Below are 27,562 nucleotides of genomic sequence, written 5' to 3'. Positions count from 1 at the left end.
TGACTATTTTGACATATTTCATTGTTGTATTACATTATTACGTATGTTTTTATACTCCACTACGTAATAGGAAACTTGCAGCTGTTGTTCTTTCGTTTCCCAGCACTAGTATCAGTACGATTTTGTTGAATCTGCACTAGCAATATTAAAGGCGAAATGCCCGACACAAGTAAAATTTCTGTCCCGTCCTTCACTTTCCCTTTACACTAACACTACCTATTCGAAAAGAACGACATATGTAACATTGATGAGATTTACCTATATATGTCAACTATAGAGCAGGATACAAATGTTGTGTATAGCTATATAGCTCAACTAAAGAATGGGATACTATTGTCAGTGATGTGATCAAAACTATAACTTTCAGTCGATACTATTAGCACCGAAGACAAAAAAAAAAAAAAGAACTGTACCCCATAGTGAAGTACGAATTACAAATTGTTTATGTGTCGTCTTATTCCCTCTTCGCGTAGTTCAAATGATGTACAGTTTGCAAATGTAACGTACGTCCATTTCCACGTTTTCGTTAGCAGTGTACACATATATAGTTGAAAGGATGTATGGTATACAACTATTATGTACGTAGCTCCTTCTGCCATCGGTAGTACTACTGTCTACGTAAGAACAGACTATTAGTGGTAGCGGAGGCGAATGAAAGAACACATGCAAAATTTGTATCCCGTGCTTCAGTTGACAGATGTGGTTCAACTGAACAACAGGATATTAATGCTAACGAAAACGAAGAAATCGACGTACGCTAAACTTGTATCCCGTACTGCAGTTAACCAATACGGTTCGAATGAGGTTTGAGATACAGTCCATATATATGTAACGTGAGGTATTCTATGCTACCAATTATTTCCATCAATTTTTCCCCTTCATTTTCCACAGAAATAACACGATACAAACATGCGATATCCTTAACGTGAAAATACTACTTGCTTTGATATATGTCAACTACATTTTTCGTCTCTCGTATTCCGTTGTTTCTGAACAGTTTTGTCAGTTGCTCTCTGGCCAATTCTTACGTCACTGGTAAAAGCCGATGGGTTGTATCCCCTGCTTCACTAGACCCGAGTCGTCTCATAGGACTTCGTGCACGCATCTCGGAGATTTATAAAAATACATCGTCTTGATACGATGTATTTGATAATTTCGAAGAATGATTGCCTATCGAACGCGGGGGCGCCTAACGACATACATCGAACGTGTGACTCGATGTCGACCATACGATTCTAGTGGCGCGAATTATGGTAAACGTGTAGTGCGTTGCCAGGGGGACATATTTTATCATATCCGGTGTGAATAGCAATAAGCGAAAGGGTTGCAGCTTTGAGTGCCGAGAGCCTCACATGACGAAGTCAAATTCCTCGTTTATATAGCGTGGAAAGTTATATCTCTTCCGATATCTATATTTCTACAACTTGAGGTTGACTGGAAAAATTGGCTGTACTGATACTCTCCTGCTATCTCTGACTGACATAGCAAGAGTGCACCCAGGTTATTGGCAAAAGAATTGCTGCTGGGAGCTTACACAACACGAGCAATAAGTAAAGTTACTACTTGTACTTTCATTTGTTATTAACTATAACTTAATAAACGTTCGTCCTTTGTTGTTGCTCTAGTCAATATCCATAACTCGCGCCACCTGAGTCGTGTGGTCGACATCGTCGGACGTTCGATATATATATCGTTAGGGGCCCACGCGTTCGATAGGCAATCATTCTTGGAAATTACCCGATTTATTATAAGCATTGTTATAATTAAACGTCACATAATGATTTATCGACGGTTAATGTTTTCACATAAGAGTGTACTCTCAGGTGTGAACTGTTATCGTCAATAACTTACAAATTAAACATGCAATACGCTAGTATTATAATTTGCAACATGCCGATCCAAGCTAACGGCGCTTTCAAAATTTATTCCAAACCTGGGTCCATTATCGTTACTTGTCAGTTAATAATGCATCAACGATATAAGCCTTCAAGAAATACTATGATAACCAAGACATGAGACTACTGCCACATGCCGTCGTGCTAACATAATAGATAAAGTACTGGTTTATGGAGTCGGAAGACTTAAGTTCGCGTTTTTTTTTCTTCATCTTAGCGTTGTTAATACATTCTGGGACTTCCTTAAGAATGTAATACAGCTATTTTCTGGATTTTTAGAGTGTATGGTTAGGCATGAACCTAAGAGTAAGAAAACAGTTTCAGTCGCTGCGAGTGTAAGGAGAAGCAATAACGTTCGTATTCTTTCTTGTCACAAAGTCGATACCCATAGTCGATATTGCGTGTGCGTCAACATTACAACTCGTTTGCTGAAAGTCTTATGATACGAGAGTTAACCTTGGCGCAAAATACGGTACTTACTACACTGTCAAAGATAGTTGACAAATCGGTTATAAAAGTTAAGACCGCGAAGCAACTTTCATAAAAGATGTCGTATTCCTATCCGAGCACGGCGTTAAAAGGATTTTATAAAACGTTAGAACGGCCACCTTCTGCAGTAGCAGTTAAATATCAGTAATTATTCCTCCTAAAATGTAGTGCAATTGGAGTTTTTACACCAGACACGTTTCTTTTTTACTTCTAAAGCAGTGTCAGTTGTCGTTCTGCAAGTGTAATATACATAACACGTTTCTACATTTTGCTATTTATAGATTAGAAACAGTTTCTTTTTATTTATTTGAAGAACGATTTACTTACGGCGTTTATTTGTCTTTTTTACATGTTCTTAAGTCGGCAGGATTTCCATCATCGTTAACGGAAATTGATGTCGAAAAATATTGTTTGCACTTTCACCTTCGCAATTATTCGGCATTTAGGTATTCGGTTTTTATCATGCTGCGTTTATGTTTCTTGTACTTTTATAAAACTTCATAAATGTTGTCTTTGTAGTCATAAACGTGTTCTCGTGTGTTTCACTAGTTTTTCATGTAGGTGAGCACTGCCAACCTTGTGAATGCATTGTCGTAAGTCAAGTTTCGTATTCGTGTGCTCGCGCCCTCGTGCGTGTGCGTGCGCTCGCACGCGCGTTTGTGTGTGTGTGTGTGTGTGTGTGTGTGTGTGTGTGTGTGTGTAAACTAGACACAATAGAGATTTGTTAGTTGTTCAGCAGAAATGTGAGTAGAGGGTCAAAGAAAGAGGTGGGGCGTGAGAGGGGCTACAGGTTGGGGCGCAGAGGTTTATATCGGAAGCAGCTAGTTGAAAGTGATGTGAGTGGGGAATAGGAAGTGAATGTTTTGTTTCTGGGAACAGGTAGAGGGCACTGAGTGGGTGACATAGGTAGAGGTGAGCTCGTATATCTATATTTCAAAAACTGTTTGGGTTGCAGGCTTGGTCTGATCATTTATGAGCTCTTTCTGATACAGTTTTATGAAGGTGATACTCTTCTTGTAGGGTGAGAACGTGCTTCATGTTGATGTTAAATGTTCAGCAAAACGATTTGTTCTGTACATCCGTGCTGTTTGTGATTGGTGTTAAATGTTATCCTGATTTCTACTATGCACTGAGGTGACAAAAGTCATGAGATACCTCCCGATATCACGTCAGACCTCCTTTTGCTCTCCATACTCGACGTGGCATGAACTCAACAAGTCCCCTGCGGAAATGTTGCATCTATAGCCGTCCATAATTGCCTAAGTACTGTCGGTGCAGGAGTTTGTCCACGAACTGATCTCTCTATTATGTCTCATAAATGTTCGATGGAATTCATGTCGGACGATCAACGTGGACAGATCATCCCCTCGGATTGTCCAGAATGTTCTTCAAATCAACCGTAAGCAGTTGTGGCTCGGCGACATGGCGCATAAGCACTCCGTCTTCTGGCCGCAAGTGGCTCATCGGGACCATCCGACCGCCGTGTCATCCTCAGTGGAGGATGCGGATAGGAGGGGCGTGTGGTCAGCACACCGCTCTCCCGGTCGTTATGATGGTTTTCTTTGACGGGAGCCGCTACTATTCGGTTGAGTAGCTCCTCAATGGGCATCACGAGGCTGAGTGCAGCCCGAAAAGTGGCAACACATGGCGGCCCGGGTGGTCACTCATCCAAATGCCGGCCACGCCCGACTGCGCTTAACTTCGGTGACCTGACGGGAATCGGTGCATCCACTGCGGCAAGGCCGTTGCCGACATGGCGCATAGTCATCCAAAAAATTTCCATCGTTGCTTGGGATCATGAAATCCATGAATGGCTGCAAATGATCTCCATGTAGCCGAACATAGCTATTTCGAGTCGATGATCGATTCAGTTGAAACAGAGGACCCAGTCCATTCAATGTAGACACAGCCCACACCATTATGAAGCCACCAACACCTTGCACAGAACCTTCTTGACAACATGAGTCCATGGCTTGCACCAGTCTCGAATCCTGCCTTCAGCTTTTACCTTTCGAAATCGGGACTGACCTGATGAGCCCATGGTTTTCCAGTTTCCCAGTATCCAACCAATATGGTCACGAGCCCAGGTGAGGTGCTGCGGGCAATGTTGTGCGTTAGCAAAGGCACTCGCGTCGGTCGTCTGCTACCATAACCCATCAACGACAAATTTCGCCACACTGACCTAACGGATACGTTCGTCGTACGTCCCACATTGATGTCTGCGGTTATTTCACGCAGTGTTGCTTGTCAGTAAGCACTGACAACTCTGCTGCGTTGTCTTTGGTGAGAGATAATGCCTGAAATTTGGTATGCTCGGCCCGCTCTCGACACTATGGATCTTGGTATATTGAATTCCCTGACGATTTCCGAAATAGAATGTCCCATGCGTCTAGCTCCAACTACCATTCCGCGTTCAACTTCTGTTCATTCCCGTCGGGCGGCCAGAATCACGTCTGAAACCTTTTCACATGAATACAGTTGGCAGACAGGTTAACATTACACGAACCGCGTGGTACCTACGCCATCATAATACAAAACCCTGCTATTCATGATACCGTAGTCACGAAATGTACGGACTGCAAAAGCCTTTGGTGAATGAAATATAAGCTTGCTAAATTTGACTACAATCAAATACCGCATGTAAACAGAAGGTAAATTGCCCCTCATTAATTGTAGCCATGAATACCACTCCGCTATTAATTCTGCTGCAGAAACTAAAGAGTATTAATTGTCCAGTATTGCTCACGAATTTCATGTGTATAGAAAACATTACCTCGTCTTCCAGAGTAGACACATGGAGAAATGTTGTGTACAGTTGTCTTGATCGCAATAACTCAGTACTTTAGCCCACTCTCGCCACAAAGATTCTAATGGTTCAAATGGCTCTAAGCACTATGGGACTCAACAACTGAGGTCATCAGTCCCCTAGACTTTCAACTACTTAAACCAAACTAACCTTCGGACATCATACACATCCATGCCCGAGGCAGGATTCGAACCTGCGACCGTAACAGCCGCGTGGTTCCAGACTGAAGCGCTTAGAACCGCTCGTCCACAGAGGCCGGCTCGCCACAAAGATCCTAACCAAAACAAACCAGTGTAGATTTTTGGACAACACGGTTGTGGAGATGAAACAGCGATTAGTATGATTAATCAATTATTCAAAAGCAGTCTTAATCGCATTTATTATTATTATACCGCCAACCGGTTTCAACCCGACGTGGGGGTCATCTTCTGGGGGTTTACACTGTGAAATTATAGATATCCGTCAGATTGCTTTCTGGGCGTTTACACTGTGAAATTGTAGATATCCGTCAGATTGCTTTCTGACGGATATCTATAATTTCACAGTGTAAACGCCCAGAAGATGAGCCCCACGTCGGGTTGAAACCGGTTGGCGGTATAATAATAATAAATGCGATTAAGACTGTTTTTGAATAATTGACAAACCAGTGTAGCTGAAGCGGCAGTGAGCACACGGAAAAACGATGAGTGCGCGTAGATATCACACAAAGATTGCTCGCGAGTAGTAGATAGATAAAACGTAACTTATGGAAGTTGAAAAATTATAACAATCAACTTAAAAACTCTTTTTAATGTATGAGCAGCAAAATTAAGAAACGTGTTGTGTATACTATATTTACAGTATGACCACTGATGATCCTATTTAAATAAAATCGTAACGTGACTAGTGAAAACCTTTCTTTAATCGCAGTACGCTTAAGACGCAAAAAATAACAACTGATTTTTACTAAAGATATTTGAACCATAGGGTAGGAATATCGAACATTTAGATAAGTGGGACAGAATTTTCGTCGTTAAAAATCATAGCCACCGAAGTCATGTGGCTATGGCACGACATAGGTTTATTGCTCTGCAAATTGAGAATGTCATTAGGTCGCTATGCAGGCAGATCCATTTCTAAAGGAAATGGAATCTTAATAATTTGCTTTAGATATCTGTAATGAACTTGGATTAATGCTTTGAAACTATAAACACGAAGGAATGCCGATTTTTGTGACAAGTGCCACAAATCTGACGTCGCTATTTTTTGTTTCATAGTAAGAACGGATTTACCGCTGTTTTCCGTTTTGTGCTGCACACTGCCGTTTTGATGAGTCTATGTTTCGATGAATTATGGTTTGACGGCATTTCGAAATGGTTTCCTAGTATGCGAAAGTGAAAGTGTCTCGACAAACATCGAATTTGGATCTATGGCACGCAGTAGCTTAGCCATTTATCGCAGTCTGAATAATTCTTACAAAGGGAATGTATTACTTTCATGTATCCTATATTTAATCTGCTTTACTTCTTAGACGAAATGAAATATTATTTGTACATATACATTCACCACATCGTAGATACTAATACGATAATATGCTATTTTTACTACTTTAAAATTTACGCTGTTGTATGAAGATCCACATAATCCGGAGGTGATGGCTCAGTCTGTCATGTAAAAATCTTATGTGTAGACGAAAACTGTTCGAAATATGTGTACATTCAGCGGATTGAATGACAGCCTACTCGAATAGTGCCAGGATTTATCTAGGACCTGACTCGTAAATACATGGTCGTACTTCGCATAAAGTAGCCCAAACATTTTATGCCTTTATTACAATATCTTAATATTAATCAACGCGCGGGATTAGCCGAGCGGTCTAAGGCGCTGCAGTCATGGAGTGTGCGGCTGGTCCCAGCGGAGGTTCGAGTCCTCCTTCGGGCAAGGGTGTGTGTGTTTGTCCTTAGGATGATTTAGGTTAAGTAGTGTGTAAGCTTAGGGACTGATGACCCTAGCAGTTAAGTCCCATAAGATTTCACACACATTTGAATATTATATTTATCAACGCATAAAACACCTCTTATTAGTATGAGAACTACCATATAATTAGACGTTGTCGTACCATTGACGATTTTCGATTTCCGTTCAGAGTAGCAACAATTCAGCATGATTGCTGTTACTGATAAAGATGTGTGAAAACAGGGCAGATATGGGTAAAAGTGAAGTCACGTCATGTTAGTATGTCGGTTTGATGTTGGCGACATGCGCTAAGGTATAAACCGGGGGACTGATTAGGAAGATTTACGCCATCGAAGGCGGATATGACATTACAATTTTAATGTCCGTGCCGCACACATAAAGATACAAATTCTTATTCCTGCACCGAGCGAGGTGGCGCAGTGGTTAGCACACTGGACTCGCATTCGGGAGGACGACGGTTCAATCCCGTCTCCGGCCATCCTGATTTAGGTTTTCCGTGATTTCCCTAAATCTTTTCAGGCGAATGCCGAGATGGTTCCTTTGAAAGGGCACGGCCGATTTCCTTCCCCATCCTTCCCTAACCCGAGCTTGCGCTCCGTCTCTAATGACCTCGTTGTCGACGGGACGTTAAACACTAACCACCACCACCACCATCTTATTCCTGTTGGGAGTATAATGCAGCGAAGAAGTAGCCGTGACCTGTAAGGAAGCATCCCGGCGTTGATTTAAGCGATTTACGGAAACAACAGTATCACCCTGCACGAGAATACTCTAAAACTTTCTTGAACGTGCTGCACATGTCAGCCGTCCCCGAGTGTGTAGCCAGATAACGTCACCGAAAGCGTGCTTTATTTTGGGACGTAGTGGACTGGCGTCCCAGTTAGCACTGGGAATGAAATACTGCGTTCACGTTAATGGGCCATTGGCGTGACAGTCAGGTGCTCGAGGGTAAGTCGTGTGATGTAACTGGATTACATATAATTTGTTCCGTACATCCAGCGGGAGAAGATCTTCAAGGATGTACAATATGTCATAAAACAAGAATACATAACACATATTTATAAAAGAAAGAGATATGCTAATATATCTTCCAGAGAACCTAAGAGAAATTGTTATCATGGATGTGGAACAAGTCAAAAAATCTGAACCATATTTTCATTTAAGATGTAATAACAAACTTGTCGCAAACATATAACTTCAGCTATCGTGGCCACGCATCATAGAACAAAAAGCAATTTACAACAGTTAATTAAATTGATCGCAATACTGCACTGAAGATGTGCAGACGTCAGATTTCATGTAACGCTCACGTTGTTTGATATTAATAATAGTACAGCAACTGCCTCTACAAGCAAGGTCATGGACACAGTAAAATAAGTTGTCCACCAGTAGGGCCTTTGTTCCCTTCTTCAACTACAGGTTTTCGTCTTCCGTTTTGGTCAGCTGGGGACCAAGTGGCAATTTGAATTCCCTGTCATTTTTTTCTTTCCTCAAACATTCTTTTATCTTTGCATCAAGTGTATTTTTTTTTCTTTCTTGAGATCACGCCTATTTTTTCTTACTGTGTCTGCCTTGGAGTCCATCAAACTTTAACACCATCCTACTCAAACTATCTTTCTGCTGGTTCTCTTTGTCTGACACTAAATATTTCTCAGTATTTCCTAACTTCTCGGATTCACCCTATGTTAATTTCATTTTCCAGAGAGTCTCTGACATCCATTTTGTCAGTCTACTGTGTTTTATGCCGCAAAAATGTCTTCTTCACATTCTCTTGCATTCTGGTTTCACTACTGTGTTGTTATGCATTATTTTTGTGTTTCTCGATATCCACTTTTTATTGTAAATATTTTTTCATATGCCGTTCACATTTAATGTCCAGTGTCGTATCAAAAGCACCCGGACACCTATTAGTGGACATGAATAAGGGGTGTGTCACCTCTTTGCCCCATTCCATTTCAGGAATGCTGTTGGGCACAAACCATTGCCTCACAGATGCCGCTTTATGACTGGGAGCACTGCCATGCTGATAAAACGCTCATCACTTCCGAACTGCTCCTCGACTGGTCGCAGTATACAGTACTGTAAAATTTGTTCATATTGTTCCGCATTTAACGTTTTCTTAAGCGAAATAAGAGTGCTAAATGTACTGCTGGTAGTAAATTGGAACGCATGAGTGATTCCTTTCGCTGATTTTATGTGACTTCTTACAACCGCCATACGCAATGTTCGACGGTCCTTTCATGTTATTACATGAGGTCTCCCTGGTCTTCTTCACCAACCGTCGACTTGGGCAGCTTTAGAAAGATTGCAATGTCCCTGATGGATTTCTTGCTCAGGTGGCATCCAATGACTAGTCCACGATCGAAGACACTAGCTCACCTGACCGACCCAGTCGGCTGTCACCGCTTCTCTACTAGCGACACAACACTCCCCCCTCCTTTTATACTGCCCGGCCTGCCTTTTGTGACATCTAGTGGTCGATTCCGCATTACATAGAAATGTCCGCATACTTTATATCAGACAGTGTATCTTTCTCTACAACTACATCTACATCTACATCATACTCTGCAAGCCACATAATGGTGTGTGGCGGAGGGTACCTTCGGCAACACTACCTGATCCCTCCAACGCCGTTCCACTTGCGAAAGGGAGTGGGAAGAATGACTGTCGGTAAGCCTCTGTATTGGCTCTAACTTCTCGAATTTTCTCCTCGTTGTCAATACACGAGATGTATGTGGGGGGAAATAATATGTTGTCCGACTCCTCCTGACAGGTACTGTCCCGAAATTTCAACAGTAAATCTCTCTGTGATGCACAACTCCTCTCTTGTAATGTCTGCCAGTGTAGTCTGTTTAGTATCTCAGAAACGCTCTCTCGCCACCTAAACGATCCCGTGACGAAACGCGTCGCTCTCCGTTGGATCTTCTCTATGTCCTGTATCAGCCCTACCTGACAGGGATCCCAGATAGATGAACAATAAGAATCGGGCGAAAATGCGCCTTATAAGCCACTTCTTTTGTGGATGAGTTACATTTCCTAAAGATTCTTTCTATAAATCTGAGTCTGGTATCTACTTTTCCCACTTTCTGTTTTATATGGTCATTCCACTTAGGTCGCTCTGGATAGTTAACGCCTAGATATTTTACGGCAGACGCTGTCTCCAGCTGTTTGTCATCAATAGTGTAGCTGTACAGTAGTGGATTTCTTTTCCTTTGTGTGTGCAATATGTTACATTTATTTACGTTCAGGGTCAACTGCCAGAGCATCCACCAGTCATCAATTCTCTGGAGCTTGTTCTGCAAATTCTTGGTATATTCTGGCGTAAGAGGCTGGCTGCATCATCTGCGAATAGCCTTAAAGAACATCCGACGCTTTCTACTGGATCTTTTATATATATTGTAAACAGAAACGGTCCTATCACACTTGCCTGTGGTACTCCGGATATTAACTTTGCATCTGTCTGTTTAGTTCCGTTAAGAGCGACACGTTGAGTTCTATCTGCAAGCAGGTCCTGAATCCAATCGCCTCCGAGGTAACGATGAAGTGGGTATTTCCCCGTACGACCATTTCATGAGTGTACAGTGAATATCAGGAATCCGGTATAACATCAAATCTCCGAAAATCGCGGTGACTGGAAAAAAATACTGCAAGAGCGGGACCAACAACGGCTGAAGAGAGTCGTCCAGAGCGACAGAAGTGCAACCCTTCTGCATATTTCAGTGCTGGACCATCAACAAGAGTCAGCGTAAGAACTATTCAACGAAACATAATCGATATGGGCTTTCGGAGCCGAGGGCGCAATTGTGTTCCTTGATGACTGCACGACACAAAGCTTTACGCCTCGCCTGGGAACATCAACACAGACATTGGACTGTTGATAGCTGGAAAAATGTTGCCTGGTCGGACGAGTCTTGTTTCATATTGTATCGAGCGGATGGACGTTTACGGGTCTGGAGACAACCTCATGAATCCTGCATGTCAGCAGGGGACTATTGAAGCTAGTGGATACTCTGTAATAGTATGCGGAGTGTGCAGTTGGAGTGATATGGGACGCCTGATACGTCTAGATACGACTCTGACAGGTGACACGTACGTAAGCATCCTGTCTGATCAGCTGCATCCATTCATGTCCATTGTGCATTCCGACGGACTTGGACAATTCGAGCAGGACAATGCGTTACCTCACACGTCCAGAATTGATACAGAGTGGCTCCAGGAACACTCTTCTGAGTTTAAACACTTCCGCTGGCCACCAAACTGTCCAGATATGAACATTATTGACCGTATATGGGATGCCTTGCAATGTGCTGTTCAGAAGAAATCTCCATTCCTTCGTACTGTTACGGATTTATGAATATCCCTGCAGGATTCATGATGTCAGTTCCCTCCAGCACTACTTTAGACATTAGTCGAGTTCATACCACGTCATTTTGCGTCTGTTATGCACACTCGCGGGGTCCTGCACGATATTAGACAGGTGTACCAGTTTCTTTGGGTCGTCAGTATGTTATTAGTTACTCTTCTTACACCCATTTGCAAATCACTGAGAGTGTGTGTTACTACATGATGGACTCCTTTCTGGACCAAAGTACATGATTTCAATTCTTTATGCACATTATCCTTATTTCTAGCATTAATTTAATGGATTGAGATGTTGGTTTGGAAACGAGATGCAAATTTGATTAAGGAGCAAATATAGGGTGTCAGGGGTATAAGTGCAGATATTTCTATTGATGACAGAGAATATTGTAGTGTGCGTCGTCTGAGGCGCCTTGCCACGGTTCGCGCTTGGCGTAAGTTAGTTTAAATTAGATTACTTAATGTGTAAGCCTAGGGACCGATGACCTCAGCAGTTTGGTCCCATAGGGACGTATCAAAAATGGCTCTGAGCACTATGAGACTTCTTAACTGCTGAGGTCATCAGTCCCCTGTAACTTAGAACTACTTAAACCTAACTAACCTAAGGACGTCACACACACCCAGCCCGAGGCAGGATTCGAACCTGCAACCGTAGCGGTCGCGGTTCCAGACTGTACCGCCTAGAACCGCTCGGCCACCCCGGCCTGCTGCAACGTATCACTAGATGTTGTACTGAACAACAATACATCAGTAGTTACTTCAGTTCAGACTAATAATTACAACTATCACGTGTAATATGTTTTTAGGTTAATTAGTACCTCCAAAGTACGCGTGGTACAAGCAAGACATTAATGTTTGTTTTCCCCCATGTAGCAGATCAGGTATGAAGTGCGGACGCGTGGACGCAAAACGGATAGTCTATATCAACAGGTGTGGTCCACTTCATGGCGCAGTTACGACCGGGCAGAAAACATCAAGTACTGTATTTTAAGATGTGTTTGTTCAAATGACTCTGAGCACTATGGGACTTAACTTCTGAGGTCATCAGTCCCCTAGAACTTAGAAGTACTTAAGCCTAACTAACCTGAGGACAGCACAGACATCCATGCCCGAGGCAGGATTCGAACCTGCGACCGAAGCGGCAGCGTGGTTTCAGACTGTAGCGCCTAGAACCGCTCGTCCACCCCGGCAGGCAATGTGTTTGTGGGAAGACTGTTAGACACAGAGACAAAACCATTCACATACGGAAGTGAGTTCATAGAAAAGGTACCAATTACCATAATACCTGTACCTATGCTTGAAACACCCTGTATATTTGGAAGTGGTAGTTGTGTCCCCACTTCCTTTAACAGGTCTCCGCAGGAGTTTGTACCACAAATAATTCGTACTACACGCTTTTCGACTCGGAAAATTTTAGCTTGGCTGGAAGATTTACCCCCCACCCTCCTTTATAAAAAATTAAATGACCCCTTGTGACACTATGGAATGAAAGTAAGCAAAGCAGACTAGTTTTCTTAACTTTTATAACATCTATGTCTAATAACATTCACATTGCAAACAGATTTGTAATACAATCCTTTCCCAACTTAAGCAATATTTATTTTCCAGTATTTATTGCCAGAACGTCTTTCGCCAGCGTGCTGCCATCAGCCACCTGTTACTTACACATCAACCGTTTATTCCAAGTTCGTGTGGATTTCAAAAAAATTTTTTGTTGGCTGTGCCGGTGAGGTTATGCTTCGAGATATTGTTGCTCCAGTGGAAAAGGATTAATTTAATTTAGTGGGCACAATTCTGTCTGTTGTATATTTAAATAGTCTCAAGGATATTTTTGCTTATATATTGAGGAAACATAAACTTAACTGGCACACAAAGGACAAGAACACACAAAAACACACACACACACACACACACACACACACACACACACACACACACACACACACACACAAACGCACTACACGCAAATGAATTCTTTTGCCTGGTTTTGTAATCATTTAAAACCCCTGGATGAACGAAATGTGATTCTATAATTATAAATTGGTATTACATCGTTCATTCCTGAGCAAGTTCATGTCACACCAATTTCCATAGCACTTTTCATTTATTATGAAAATGCTCGCACAATAACTGTAAGACATAGAGGTACTTTCATAACCTCATACTACTACAAATAAATGAAGGTTCGAAGAATAGAGTTCAATATTTTGTATTTGTTCTCCTGGAAAATACTTTCACCTGTGGGCTTCAAATATGATTGCCAAGAAATGAAAATTGAAATTTTCCTCATTTAAGAGATAGTTAATGACAGTCAGGGGGCACAGTTCTTTTAAACGAGGAATGTCAATTGTTTGAAATGTCATAGACCTTGTATGGCATTTAAATTATCTCAGAAGTGACGTCTCTTTCGAAAGCGGAACAAATTTGTTGAAGAAAATGCAATACAAATACAGTAAAAATAAAACAGATATCAGATATTGCTCATAACCACAGAAAAGACCGTACGAAACATACTTTGTGCATAAAATGGCTTGAAATTTTATGAAATGTTACAGACACCAACTGCACAATTTGGATTTGAGATTGGAAAGGATAAACAAGATAAGAAACAGTAAGAGACGAATTTATCCGCTACCAATGACAAAATCAACACTATCAAATGAAATATAGACCACTTACCAAGTGTAAGATCATCGAATATGAAACCTAACGAAACCTCATGAAACAGAGAAATGAGCAAACATTGTAGAAGCAGGAAACGAGTCGGATAGGGATTATAAATCGTCAAAAATCCGGTTCTTGATCTGAAACGGAGAAGATAATGGTTGGTCCGCTTCATCAACGATGCTACCCTTGCTTATGTTCCAAACGTTTCCATTGCTCACGGGGATGATGAAATAAAAATTGATCGTACTATACACCACATATTGTTCACCCTCCCAAATCGCAGAATAGGAATAGGAATCGTTGTGCAAAATTTGTATCCTCATTCAAGCAGAAGATATAGTCTTCTAAAATCGAATGAACATGTATAAAATCCTGTATTTCTCGGTACGTTATCTCATAGATAAAGTATTTAACTGAAACAGAGCTGTCCGATTTCTAATTCCACTCGAAGTAATGACACATTAAATGATTGAGAAGTACACTACTTTAAGTATTGGGGATGAATTTTCGTATTTGCCCTTCATCCATTGTCGATGGAGCTCGAAAGCAGGGTTGCCAAGTTAGCAAAATTTCCTTTAAATTTGACGGATTTTACACACTGCCAGTGGGTTAAATGTTGCATTTAGCAGTCAACGGATTTTTGCGGATTTGTGCATTCTTGTATGCAACAATATTTTTCTCTTTAATTCATTGTTTACATTATACAATCAGAAACTGTATTTAGTGTGAAAAATTCTTATCTGGCAACGACATGGCTTCAGCTAAATCTTAAGATGAAATTATAACGAGACTGCAGTTCAACCTCCTCTCCATTTCGACGAAACGTACACATCACACAGTACCAACGAAACATGACGTCATCTGTACATGCCAACTTGCTCTTCGAGGACATGTTTATACGCATGATTATTGTAATACGATTCGACCAAAGGTATAACTGTAGTGTTGGCAGAAGAGCCAACACTATTTCTCTAGAGGAGGCCGAAATGCACGCGTTTAATTACACGCTGACTGCCGTGAAGTCTGGAACAATGACGGGAATTATAGTAGCCAAAAATAGTACATAGCTTCTGGAATACTTAACTTTGATTCATAATTGTAGAACATCGCTCTTGATGATACAGAAGTATAATAGCAATAATAACTGGTAATGGCGCCTTACTAGGTCGTAGCAAATGACGTAGCTGAAGGCTATGCTAACTATCGTCTCGGCAAATGAGAGCGTATTTGTCAGTGAACCTTTCCTTGCAAAGTCGGCTGTACAACTGGGGCGAGTGCCAGGACGTCTCTCTAGACCTGCCGTGTGGTGGCGCTCGGTCTGCAATTACTGACAGTGGCGACACGCGGGTCCGGCGTATACTAATGGACCGCGGCCGATTTAAAGGCTACCACCTAGCAAGTGTGGTGTCTGGCGGTGACACCACAATAACGCTACCGAAAAATAGCATGCTTGCGCCTTTCTCTCAAGTTTGAATCATGAGAGCCCGTAAGGCCACAAAATAACAAATGTATCAGAATACTTTTCAATGCTTTGATTGCAGTCTCTGATAAGCTCTTAAAAGTAAGGTATGAGAACACAAGGCAGCATCCCTTTACTTCCTATAATTGATCTATTTATTGCGTATGTGTGAAGTTTAATAACCAGATTTCGATGTAGTGTATCCGCCTGCCTCAACACAAAAGAACAATCGTTCCCAATCCTCCTGCCTCAACACAAGAGAACAATCGTTCCCAATCTTAGTTCTTCGTTTTTAGCTTTGCGTTACTCTGGACTGATGTTAAGCTGTCGTGTCGGTACAGTGCACAGTGTTAAACAGTTAATCTCTATGGTGCAGTTGATCGTGTTGTAATCAGCGATTTTCTTTACTAAAGTTGCGTCATCAAAATGTGGAAACAAAAGAACAAAAAATACGCCCACAAGTTAAGAGAGGGGTGGCTTAGCAACAAACAATTGACAGACTGGCTTGTTGAGATCCCGGCGATCCTTCTAGTGCGCGTTGACGATTTCGAGACAGCAATTTTAAGTTTGTTTCTGTCGGGTTTATTGAATCATTCAGAGAGCAAAAAGCACGTAAAGGCTGAAGCAACCTGTTCTGCACAGGGGCAGTTGGAAACTAGAGCCACATGTAATTAGTCATTCCAATGAAATTTCTGTTGCACAAGCCGCATTAAGTTTATTTTTGGCTCACCATAGCGCTATAAGATCTGTGGATTACATCTGCAACGTTTCAAAAATGTCTTTTAAAAGTACTGAAGACGTCCCTCAGATGCGTTTGCATAGAAGCAAGTATAGTGATGTGGTTAAAAACATTCTTTACCCACATTTCATAGTCAGTCTGAAAAAGGCCATAGGAGACGGATATTTCAATGTAATATTAGACGAATCTACGGTCATTAATGGCAGTGAATTTTTAGCTCCGAGTGTGGTACTCTTTTCTGAGACCCAAGGTCGCATTGTTTCCACATTCTTATGGATGATAGAGTTAGAAGAAGTCAAGGCAGTGGCAAAAACCAATGGTCTCATATCTTTGCTTAATGAGTACGGCTTGAACATTCATTTAACGCGAGGTTTGGATACTGAAAATGCAGCAGTTATGGTAGGCATCAATAATGGTGTGTATTAGAATTTGGAAAGAAAAGTATCTCATCTTGCCTTAATTCCTTGTGTCTACCATTCCGTACATCTGGCGGTATCTTCTGCCGCAAGAAAAACTTTGCCTCGGGATTTGGAGTTTTGTTGCCAAAAACGTGTTCCTGGTTTTTCAGTTCTTCATCTCGTCAAGTTGCTTGCAGAAAGTTAATCATTGTAGTAACTGATGGAGCTAATCCACTGAAAATAGTTCAGAAAGCTTTTATAAGTTGGATGTCTATTTTAGAAACTGTTTTTTGTGTTTTGTCTCAGTGGCTTGAACTCACAGCGTTTGATGAGTGAAGTGGTGCACTGCCCAAAACTCCTCCACAACATGTACAGCGGTGATGTAACCAGAATTTACCTTACTTTTCGAAAACATGATTTGGAAGAATGTCAGCTGGTAAATAAGGCTTTTCGGCCAAATTCTGCAGATCAATGACGACACCTAAACGGTTATTTTACTAATCAGTTCGTTTGTAAGGAGAATTATTATACCAGGGTATATAAGAGCTAATAACGGATATTCGCAGATGTGTATAGAAGTGACCTTTTAATAGCGGATGTTCGCATGTATAAGTCGCCGACAGTATACTTAAGTCATTAAGTGGAAGTCTTACTTCAGGGCGTGAATGCTTCCAACAAAATTTCACCTGAGGTTGAGAATCACAGGAGGAAAAGTTGTGAACATATTCTTGTTTCGCCGGCCGCGGTGGTCTAGCGGTTCTAGGCGCTCAGTCCGGAACCGCACGACTGTTACGGTCGCAGGCTCGAATCCTGCCTCGGGCATGGATGTGTGTGATGTCCTTAGGTTAGTTAGGTTTAAGTAGTTCTAAGTTCTAGGGCCCCCCATGAACCATGGACCTTGCCGTTGGTGGGGAGGCTTGCGTGCCTCAGCGATACAGATAGCCGTACCGTAGGTGCAACCACAACGGAGGGGTATCTGTTGAGAGGCCAGACAAACGTGTGGTTCCTGAAGAGGGGCAGCAGCCTTTTCAGTAGTTGCAAGGGCAACAGTCTGGATGATCGACTGATCTGGCCTTGTAACAATAACCAAAACGGCCTTGCTGTGCTGGTACTGCGAACGGCTGAAAGCAAGGGGAAACTACAGCCGTAATTTTTCCCGAGGGCATGCAGCTTTACTGTATGATTACATGATGATGGCGTCCTCTTGGGTAAAATATTCCGGAGGTAAAATAGTCCCCCATTCGGATCTCCGGGCGGGGACTACTCAAGAGGACGTCGTTATCAGGAGAAAGAAAACTGGCGCTCTACGGATCGGAGCGTGGAATGTCAGATCCCTTAATCGGGCAGGTAGGTTAGAAAATTTAAAAAGGGAAATGGATAGGTTGAAGTTAGATATAGTGGGAATTAGTGAAGTTCGGTGGCAGGAGGAACAAGACTTCTGGTCAGGTGACTACAGGGTTATAAACACAAAATCAAATAGGGGTAATGCAGGAGTAGGTTTAATAATGAATAGGAAAATAGGAATGCGGGTAAGCTACTACAAACAGCATAGTGAACGCATTATTGTGGCCAAGATAGATACGAAGCCCACACCTACTACAGTAGTACAAGTTTATATGCCAACTAGCTCTGCAGATGACGAAGAAATTGAAGAAATGTATGATGAAATAAAAGAAATTATTCAGATTGTGAAGGGAGACGAAAATTTAATAGTCATGGGTGACTGGAATTCGAGTGTAGGAAAAGGGAGGGAAGGAAACATAGTAGGTGAATATGGATTGGGGGACAGAAATGAAAGAGGAAGCCGCCTGGTAGAATTTTGCACAGAGCACAACATAATCATAGCTAACACTTGGTTTAAGAATCATGAAAGAAGGTTGTATACATGGAAGAACCCTGGAGATACTAAAAGGTATCAGATAGATTATATAATGGTAAGACAGAGATTTAGGAACCAGGTTTTAAATTGTAAGACATTTCCAGGGGCAGATGTGGACTCTGACCACAATCTATTGGTTATGACCTGTAGATTAAAACTGAAGAAACTGCAAAAAGGTGGGAATTTAAGGAGATGGGACCTGGATAAACTAAAAGAACCAGAGGTTGTACAGAGATTCAGGGAGAGCATAAGGGAGCAATTGACAGGAATGGGGGAAATAAATACAGTAGAAGAAGAATGGGTAGCTTTGAGGGATGAAGTAGTGACAGCAGCAGAGGATCAAGTAGGTAAAAAGACGAGGGCTAGTAGAAATCCTTGGGTAACAGAAGAAATATTGAATTTAATTGATGAAAGGAGAAAATATAAAAATGCAGTAAGTGAAACAGGCAAAAAGGAATACAAACGTCTCAAAAATGAGATCGACAGGAAGTGCAAAATGGCTAAGCAGGGATGGCTAGAGGACAAATGTAAGGATGTAGAGGCCTATCTCACTAGGGGTAAGATAGATACCGCCTACAGGAAAATTAAAGAGACCTTTGGAGATAAGAGAACGACTTGTATGAATATCAAGAGCTCAGATGGAAACCCAGTTCTAAGCAAAGAAGGGAAAGCAGAAAGGTGGAAGGAGTATATAGAGGGGCTATACAAGGGCGATGTACTTGAGGACAATATTATGGAAATGGAAGAGGATGTAGATGAAGATGAAATGGGAGATATGATACTGCGTGAAGAGTTTGACAGAGCACTGAAAGACCTGAGTCGAAACAAGGCCCCTGGAGTAGACAATATTCCATTGGAACTACTGACGGCCGTGGGAGAGCCAGTCCTGACAAAACTCTACCATCTGGTGAGCAAGATGTATGAAACAGGCGAAATACCCTCAGACTTCAAGAAGAATATAATAATTCCAATCCCAAAGAAAGCAGGTGTTGACAGATGTGAAAATTACCGAACTATCAGCTTAATAAGTCACAGCTGCAAAATACTAACACGAATTCTTTACAGACGAATGGAAAAACTAGTAGAAGCCAACCTCGGGGAAGATCAGTTTGGATTCCGTAGAAACACTGGAACACGTGAGGCAATACTGACCTTACGACTTATCTTAGAAGAAAGATTAAGGAAAGGCAAACCTACGTTTCTAGCATTTGTAGACTTAGAGAAAGCTTTTGACAATGTTGACTGGAATACTCTCTTTCAAATTCTAAAGGTGGCAGGGGTAAAATACAGGGAGCGAAAGGCTATTTACAATTTGTACAGAAACCAGATGGCAGTTATAAGAGTCGAGGGGCATGAAAGGGAAGCAGTGGTTGGGAAGGGAGTAAGACAGGGTTGTAGCCTCTCCCCGATGTTGTTCAATCTGTATATTGAGCAAGCAGTAAAGGAAACAAAAGAAAAATTCGGAGTAGGTATTAAAATTCATGGAGAAGAAATAAAAACTTTGAGGTTCGCTGATGACATTGTAATTCTGTCAGAGACAGCAAAGGACTTGGAAGAGCAGTTGAATGGAATGGACAGTGTCTTGAAAGGAGGATATAAGATGAACATCAACAAAAGCAAAACAAGGATAATGGAATGTAGTCTAATTAAGTCGGGTGATGCTGAGGGAATTAGATTAGGAAATGAGGCACTTAAAGTAGTAAAGGAGTTTTGCTATTTGGGGAGCAAAATAACTGATGATGGTCAAAGTAGAGAGGATATAAAATGTAGGCTGGCAATGGCAAGGAAAGCGTTTCTGAAGAAGAGAAATTTGTTAACATCCAGTATTGATTTAAGTGTCAGGAAGTCATTTCTGAAAGTATTCGTATGGAGTGTAGCCATGTATGGAAGTGAAACATGGACGATAAATAGTTTGGACAAGAAGAGAATAGAAGCTTTCGAAATGTGGTGCTACAGAAGAATGCTAAAGATTAGATGGGTAGATCACATAACTAATGAGGAAGTATTGAATAGGATTGGGGAGAAGAGAAGTTTGTGGCACAACTTGACCAGAAGAAGGGATCGGTTGGTAGGACATGTTCTGAGGCATCAAGGGATCACCAATTTAGTATTGGAGGGCAGCGTGGAGGGTAAAAATCGTAGAGGGAGACCAAGAGATGAATACACTAAGCAGATTCAGAAGGATGTAGGTTGCAGTAGGTACTGGGAGATGAAAAAGCTTGCACAGGATAGAGTAGCATGGAGAGCTGCATCAAACCAGTCTCAGGACTGAAGACCACAACAACAACAACAAGTTCTAGGGGACTGATGCCCACAAATGTTAAGTCCCAAAGTGCTCAGAGCCATTTGAACCATTTTTTATTCTTGTTTCTCTTAGTTCTGAGCTGCAACGCCGCTTGCCCCAGAATGTAAATGTGTTGCAAAACGGTTTCCTTAATTGTTCCAAGAGAATGCTTGCGAAATAAAAGAACCAGTAGTATCGCTGGCTAAAGAAATGGGCTTGTGAGACAATACAGTGGTCGAAGCTTACTGCTGTCCAGTGGAAAGAAATAAACAAAACTGTGGCGCTCTGGAATGTAATTAGATCCTACAGAGGTGCCAGCGGCTTACTTTCGAAGAACATTCAGATCTGCAGAGGTGGAAAGGGCCTTTAGACAAATGAATTTCATAAAAACGTCTCTCCGAAATAAACTACTGTAATACTGAATGCCATTATTACAATAAGTGCTGGTCTTAACCGTGTTGGTAAGTGCTGTCACGATTACGAGCTGTCGGAGAATGATCTCCGAGAAATCGGCACCCAGAGATCGTTCGTCACAGATATTTCTTCACCAAGTCTCAGTACTTCAGCACTGGAGGCGCAAGACGCCCTACTGCAGAATGAGGAAGAAAAAGAAACACTGTGGCTGACCCATATTGTAAGTAGGCTGTTCAGGTTTTTTATGTTGGTAACGCCACGTAGCGCTCTGTATGAAAATCACTGACTGTCTGTGTGCAGTCTGTGACTGGTTGGACTCACTGTTGGAATATTCGCTTATGTAGTGTTGGGCAGTTGGATGTGAACAGTGCGTAGCGTTGCGCAGTTGGAGGTGAGCCGCCAGCAGTGGTGGATGTGGAGAGAGAAATGCCAGAGTTTTGAGAGGTCACTATAAGCGGACGATCTGGATGTGTGTCCGCCAGAGAAAGGAAATTTGTAAAGATGGATATCATGAATTGTTTTGAACATTATTATGGTAAATACATTGTTTGTTCTCTATCAAAATCTTTCATTTGCTATCTATGCCTATTAGTAGTTAGTGCTTTCAGTAGTTAGAATCTTTTATTTAGCTGGCAGTACTGGCGCTCGCTGTATTGCAGTAGTTCGAGTAACGAAGATTTTTGTGAGGTAAGTGATTTGTGAAAGGTGTAGGTTATTGTTAGTAAGGGCTATTCTTTTGTAGCGATTATTGAAAGTCAGATTGCGTTACGCTAAAAATATTGTGTGACAGTTTATTGATGATCAGAATAAGTAAAGAGAGAACTGTCAGAGTACGTTCAGTTTTGCTCAGCTGTTTGAAAATCAAATAACGCAGAAGTTTACCAACACAGTAATTTTTCTAATGGGACGTTTCAACGTTAGTAAATTCAACAATATCATTTCTGGAAAAGTGCTGAATACTGATGTATGTGTAAGAGGTTCTCAGCTTATATAAAAACAAATTCATAAAAACAAATTTCTGCAACATGTAACGCTTACAGCTTATGCCATATAGTTGACATTTTGCCTGTGAGTTGGGTTGAGATAGCCTATATACGGCAGGTATAATAAATTAACCAGATAACTCATCACGAAACACAGAAGAGAGTTTCTCACGCTACCTGGAACCGATTCATTGCGGAAGAGCGATCGTTTATCTCTTCCGATGCGTGCGGTTTTTATCTTATGAATTTCCGTTTGCACGAAAGCTAGATCCAATGGATAGCTCGATGAAATTACATGCGTGCCTCTCATCCACAAGGCTTACCATCAATATAAAGCAGGCCTTATCGAGTGCACAGATTGCTTTTATCTTCATCTTCAGTTCGCTGGTTTAATGGCTGACGCGTGACTGTGGAAATTCTATAACGTTTCATCTTCTGGCGTTCCCGAGAAGACGCATTAATCGCAAAGAGGTCCGCCCTGATATATCCATGTCGGCGTTCAGCACAATAGTCGATACAAATCTTTTTAGTTTGTAGGAATGCAAAGCTCACAAGAGCGGATTGTTAAATCTGTTAAATATCCATTACATAGCAGTAAATTTTGTTAAACGGCATATCTGTTGGTAAGTCTGATCCAAACAATGAAATGCACAGCACAAATCTATTTTACTTCATCGCTGACGGTATGACTCATTGCTGAAACATTTTACGTACTGCATTCCAGACACAAACTCAGTTGAAAGAAGTTCACGTAATCTCAGAACTCAAGACTGCGACTAATGCAGATTTAGCATAACTGTGAAGCTCTATAGATATTTATTCTAACGATATGCTCCATAAAATTCATTGTATCGTGAAAGAAGGCCCGTTAGCCTACGTTTCATAAGACTGTTGACATGGTAAGTGTTGTATCTAAGAACTTTAACAGTTTTATTAAGAAAAATACAAAGAAAAAATACAGAATTGGTAAATGAAATTCTAGAACTACAATCAAGAACAGATGCCAATACGAGTAGTTCGGAAGCAGATACCCTTGGTGTAGCGAAGGAACTTCAAGCATTCAACAAAGAAAGTCTTCTGGTCTAGACTGTGTACTTATCAGGTTCCTTTAGGAGTGTGCCAATGAAATAGCACCGTTTTTGGCAATCATATACAACAGCTCACTAGACGAAAAGTCACACCAATACACGAGAATGGAAATATATGTAATCCGCAGAATTATGGACCGATATCACTAACACTGATTTCTAGTAGTGTTTTGGAACATGTACTGTATCCGGAATTATGAAAGACCTCCAAGAAAACGATCTATTGAAGTATAACTGGCAAAGATTCACAAAATATCGTTCGTGTGAAACAAAACTCTTTTTATTTACACGAAGTAATGAGTGCTATCGACGGGGATGTCGAGTCGATACCGTGTCTTTAGATGTCCAGAAAGCTTTTGTCATCGTTTCAGACAAGCGGCTTGTTCGTGAAACTGCGTGCGTATGGAGTACCGTCTTCTGTCCAACTGGATACGTGATTATCTGTCAGATAGGTCACAGTTCGTAGTAACTGACGAGGGAGTGATCTAGCGCAACAGAAATAAAATCTGATGTTCGTCGAGGAAATGTTGTAGATCCCCTGCTATTCTTAATCTATGTAAACGATTTAGTAGACACTCTGAACAGCCCTCTGAGATTCTTTGTACATGACAGTGTCGTTTACCGTCTAGTAAACTTAACATAAGATCAGAATGAATCGTAAAGCGCCTGAGACAAGATATATGCATGGTGTGAAAAATGGCAGTTGATCCTTACCATTTTAAAAAATGTGACGTCCTCCATATTAGTACTAAAACATTCCATTGAATTTCGGTTACTCGATTGTCAAGGCAAGTTTAAAGATTGTAGATTCCACCAAATACCTATGGACTACAATTACAAACAAATTAGAACAATGACAAAGAAACTGAAATGGAGAAGGAGGAGCAAAGATTGCGTTTTATGGGCAGATCACTTAGAAGAGGCAAAATATCTGGGCCTACTGAAGAGATTGTCTACACTAAGCTTTTCCATCCTGTTCTAGAGTATCGCTACGTTGTATGGGATACTTAGCGAATAGGATTGACGGAAGACACCGAAATAGCTTAAAGAAGGGCAGCTCGTTTTTTAATATCGCGAAATAAAGGAGGGAGTGTTAAGTATCTGATACGCTAATTGGGACTGCAATAATTAAAACAAAAGCGTCTTTTGTTGCGGCAAGATGTTTGACCACATTTCAATCAACACCTTTCTCCTCCGAATGTGGAAAGGTTTTGTTGACTCCGCCCCCCAAGGGAGAAACGATCATCGTAATAAAATAAGAGAAATCAGAGCTTACACGAAAAGATTTAAGTGGTCATTTCCCCCACTTGCTATTCCAGAGCGGAACGATAGAGAAATAGTCTACAAGTTGTTTTATGCACCCTCTGCCAAACAGTGAAGTGTGAATTGGAGATGTACCAGATTCTCGTGAATGATCCAGCTGGGTCGGAAACCTCAAAGAGGTCCCAGGAGCAGGACAATTGTTTAACTAACAGACCTGGCAGACACAGTAGAGATGGCATTGATGAGTCAAACATGCGTCTCGCCAGAGACTGGCTGTGTGTTACTTATTGGCTAAAGGCCCCTGTAAACGAGAAAACTTGTTCGTCAAAGGTGCCTATGTTTAGCTGCAGATTTGTCAGACAAGCCGTACACGTGCCAAGAAAGCTTGTCGATTTTAACCTTGCTTTTGAAGCAGACTTTTTCGCGTGTAATTCTTTCTTTTGCACCAGTGGTAATGGCTATAAATACAAGTGACGCATTTCTAAAATTGAGGCTGGCACTGTGTTTAAATTAGAACAAGAAGGAAAAAAAAACCAAGACATTTGGCCAGGGAATTGTTTAAAAGAGAGACAAATATACGCATCAAAACCTGTTGATGGAAAAGTTACACTCATGAATTGATGATTACGTCAACTTTCCGCTGATGGACAATGAAACGTTTAATATCTTGTTTAGGGTTACTTCGCTCTCATATTGGAAAAGAAGACGCAACTATGTCAAAATCTGTTTTCATTTTTTGTCTCTAATGAAAGTTCCTTAAAATAACTACAACACCAGACATATAACCCACATATCCTCCGTATAAGAACCGGAGAACTTAGATTTCTTTTATTTCAGTGCACTCCCGCTTACATGTCATGCGTAAAATATTGAATTTGTTCGTAACTTCTCTCTGCGCAATATATGGCTGACAAATACAGGGTGTTACAAAAAGGTACGGCCAAACTTTCAGCAAACATTCCTCACACACAAAGAAAGAAAATATGTTAACTGGACATGTGTCCGGAAACGCTTACTTTCCATGTTAGAGCTCATTTTATTACTTCTCTTCAAATCACATTAATCATGGAATGGAAACACACAGAAACAGAACGTACCAGCGTAACTTCAAACACTTTGTTACACGAAATGTTCAAAATGTCCTCCGTTAGCGAGGATACATGCGTCCATCCTCCGTCGCATGGAATCCCTGATGTGCTGATGCAGCCCTGGAGAATGGTGTATTGTATCACAGCCGTCCACAATACGAGCACGAAGAGTCTCTAAATTTGGTAACGGGGTTGCGTAGACAAGAACTTTCAAATGCCCCCATAAATGAAAGTCAAGAGGGTTGAGGTCAGGAGAGCGTGGAGGCCATGGAATTGGTCCGCCTCTACCAATCCATCGGTCACCGAATCTGCTGTTGAGAAGCGTACGAACATTTCGACTGAAATGTGCAGGAGCTCCATTGTGCATGAACCACATGTTGTGTCGTACTTGTAAAGGCACATGTTCTAGCAGCACAGGTAGAGTATCCCGTATGAAATCATGATAACGTGCTCCATTGAGCGTAGGTGAAAGAACAAACTAAAATGAGCTCTAACATGGAAATTAAGCGTTTCCGGACACATGTCCACATAACATCTTTTCTTTATTTGTGTGTGAGGAATGTATCCTGAAAGTTTGGCCGTACCTTTTTGTAACACCCTGTATGTGATACCCTTACCATTTCGGTAACTGTCAGTACTTTTTTGTTTTTTGTAGAAACACACCAAGAGTGAGATAAATTGTAATAAAATAATTTTTCATTATACAGATATGGCGAAGCATCGGCACAAACAACGTCCGCCATCTTTTCAAGCCACCCGTCGATCAAAATTTCTCGCCATGATGATCTATGCTTGACAAACACGTCAAGCAGCACCGTAAACGGTCAAATCTTTGACAAGCATAGTTAAGTTTGACAAAATTTTTGATCGTTTACGGGGTCTTATAGTTCTGCTTGAGGAGACGGAGTTGGGAGCGTGCCTTGGCTTGGATTGTCCGGAAATGGGGGGTCCAGAAGAGGCGACGGTCGAGGGTGACGCCAAGGTACTTAAGGGTGGGGGTGAGGGCGATAGGACGGCCATAGATGGTTAGATAGAAATCGAGAAGGTGGAAGGAAAGGGTGGTTTTGCCTACAATGGTCGCCTGGGTTTTGGAGGGATTGACCTTGAGCAACCACTGGTTGCACCAAGCGGTGAACCGGTCAAGATGGGATTGGAGAAGGTGTTGGGAACGCTGCAGGGTGGGGGCAAGGGCAAGGAAGGTGGTGTCATCGGCAAGCTGGAGAAGGTGGACGGGGGGTGACGGCGGCGGCATGTCCGCCGTATACAAAAGGTACAGAAGGGGGGAGAGGACGGAGCCTTGGGGCACACCAGCAGAGGGAAAAAAGGTGTAGGAATCCGTGTTATGGATGGTGACTTAGGAAGGACGGTGGGAGAGGAAGGAGCCGATCAGACAGACGTAGTTAATGGGAAGGGCGAAGGTTTGGAGCCTGAAGAGGAGACCGGAATGCCATATACGGCCATAAGCACGTTCGAGGTTCAGGGAGAGGAAGATTGTGGAGTGACGGGAATTAAGCTGTTTGGAAAGAAGATGAGTGAGGTGGACGAGAAGGTCATCGGAAGAGCAGGATGGCCGAAAGCCACACTGGGTAACGAGAAGGAGGCGGTGCTGGAGGAGATGCTGGTGGATGCGTCGGATGAGGATGGATTCCAGGACCTTGCTGAAGACCGAGGTAAGGCTGACGGGACAGTAGGAGGAGACGGCGGACTGCGGTTTACCGGGTTTAAGGAACATCAGGATACGGGAGGTTTTCCACAGATCAGGGTAGTAGCCAGTGGACAGGACTACATTGTAGAG

The sequence above is a fragment of the Schistocerca americana genome, chromosome 1 (assembly GCF_021461395.2).
Source record: "Schistocerca americana isolate TAMUIC-IGC-003095 chromosome 1, iqSchAmer2.1, whole genome shotgun sequence".
In the NCBI taxonomy this organism is placed as follows: domain Eukaryota; kingdom Metazoa; phylum Arthropoda; class Insecta; order Orthoptera; family Acrididae; genus Schistocerca; species Schistocerca americana.
Note: the sequence above shows the minus strand (reverse complement) of the source record.